We start from the raw sequence: 2,465 nt of genomic DNA on the forward strand, positions 1-2,465 counted from the left end.
AAACATGCTAAAATGCTAAAGTAATGTTTGCAAAGAATATGAATGACAAATGTTATCCAGCAGCTTTTTGGCTTAAAATGATTGCCGACGACTAGCAGCTTCAATGGTAGGGAGGAAGAACCCTTCATTACCTAACAATGGTGCAGTCTGCTCCTAAGTGGCTTTAGAGTCCCATGTTTTAATGATAATACTGCACTGATTCAAAGCCATATGCAGCAAAATGTGGGGAGGGAGAAAAATTGGAAAAAACATAAAAGTTATATGGTTAGTGTCTTTAAAGTCTAAAAATTTAAACTATTGTTTAAAAAAACCTTACATAGTTCACAGCTATCGGCCCATATAGTAAGCAAATATCTGTGTGGGAAAGGAACCTTCACTTTGGAGTGTTTTTTGTAACTCTGTTTATATTAAAAAGGACAGAAGAATGTTTTGTTGCATTGACAAGGTCCCATTCTTTTCTATGGAGTATAATCCTTGTTGTCCATGAATCTCTTGAATTCGAGATCTATCCTTTTGATGAAAACACTAATTTTGCTGGGTTTTGAGCAGGAAAGGTGATATTTCTCCAGTCTTTGTAGATAAAGGTCCTGTGACGTTATAACCCCTCATTTCTCCCTTTAAGAGAGGATGGCTTTAGAGTGCTGAATACCAATGAAGTCATCAGTGCTGAAAGACCTTCTCATAGGGCTCTACACAAGTCTTTGTCTTCACACAATCTAGAAATAGCCTCTAGTTTCTGTGCTCTTTTTTTGCTAAAAGGAGCAAATAGAAAATTCAGGTTATTGTCATCTGCTAAGGAGCGAAGATCAAAGTAGTATTTGGCATAAACACTGGCAGGAACATTAATATTAAACTGAAGAAGCTTCAAAAAATGCCTTTCCATTTCATTCATGTCCTCACCTGTAATGTCCTTGAAGATCTGGCAGTAGTCCATATTCCATACAGCTTGATGGTCCCAAACCTTGGAGGCAAGAAGAATGGCTCCCAGACCAATCCTTTTCCAGTTAGTGGGACAAATGTTGGTTTCAGCATAAGTTAAAAGCTTTTCTAAGTAAACCAAAGTTACTATTGCACATTCAGCTGTTAGCTGTGCGGCACTAAAAGGAGTATGAACAAATCTGTAAATAAATTTGTGCTCAGGATCATGCTTAAACTGTTCTTCTGGAACTTTTTCTCATGTAAGTGGATGTGATCTCTCATCAAAAATATCCAGGGATCTATTTGCATCTCTGTTCTTTATGTGGTGATATATTGCTAAGGTCACACATTTTACTGTGGTTCTAAGATTAGGCTGGTTGACTGTGCCGTCGTATAGAAATATTGTTGAGCATGAGCTATACTTTTTAGTAAGCTGCCCTGGAGATACATGGTTTAAATGGTTGCTCTTCCTCTTTTCTCTCACATCCGTTTGAGATTTGCGCAGTAAAATTGTGCTTGCCCCTGGATGGTCAGAAGGGTTTGACTCCAAAGCTAAATCTTTGGGCATCTCGCGGTCGCTGATGTGCTGCAGGTGGTGGCCCTCGCCTTCTCCGAAATCAAACTCGGGAGGCTCCGCAGCAGCAGGCGCTACCGCCACCGCGTCCCCGGACGCCGCCTCGTAGATGTCGGACGCGCGGGCCCGGCGCACCGGCCCAGCTTGGGGCTGGCATTTAGGGACACGCAACAAGTCAGCGTGTTCCCCATGGGGCGCCTCCGCTCCTCTCCGCCGCGCTGGCGCCTTCGCTCGCGCCCTACTCTGCCTCGCTCAGCAGCAGCCCCTCCCCCAACAATGGCGCGGCGACACTGCGCAAGCAGAGGCCACCTCGCCCAGGGCTCACCCGCCCGCCCCGCGGCCCTGCCCCGGCAGGGCTCGGGCCTGGGCCACACCCCCGCTGCCACGCTGCCTCCGCCTCCCCTGAGCTGACTTGTCTGCCAAGAGAACACTTATATACTGTTGGTGGGAGTTCAGCCATCGTGGAAAGCAGTGTGGTGATTCCTCAAAGAGCTAAAAACAGAACTACTATTAAACCCAGTAATCCCATTACTGGGTATATACTCAAAGCAATATAAATACTTCTACCATAAAGACACATGCATGTGTATATTCACCCCAGCACTATTCACAATACCAAAGACATGGAATCAACCTAAATGCCCATCAATGACAGACTGCATAAGGAAAATGTATATGTAAACCATGGAATAATATGCAGCTATAAACAAGAATGAGATCATGTCCTTTGCAGGAACATGGATGGTGCTGGAGGCCATTATCCTTAGCAAACTAATGCATGAACAGCAAACAAAACACTGCATGCCGTCACTTATAAGTGGGAGCTAAAAGATTCCAACACATGGACATAGAGAGGGGAGCAATGGCCACTGGGGCCTACTTGAGGGTGGAGGATGGGAGAAGAGAGATGATCAGGAAAAATAATTATTGGGTACTAAGCTTAGTATGTATGTGATGGAATAATCTTTACAAA

The 2,465-nt window shown here is 44.3% G+C and overlaps 1 pseudogene; it reads right to left on the reverse strand.

Moving 5' to 3' along the window:
• Positions 1–293: 293 nt before the first annotated feature.
• Positions 294–1,746, reverse strand: LOC100461734 (cyclin-Y-like protein 1; annotated as a pseudogene).
• Between the last annotated feature and the right edge of the window lie 719 nt (positions 1,747–2,465).

This window comes from Pongo abelii, chromosome X (genome assembly GCF_028885655.2).
Source record: "Pongo abelii isolate AG06213 chromosome X, NHGRI_mPonAbe1-v2.0_pri, whole genome shotgun sequence".
Lineage (NCBI taxonomy): Eukaryota > Metazoa > Chordata > Mammalia > Primates > Hominidae > Pongo > Pongo abelii.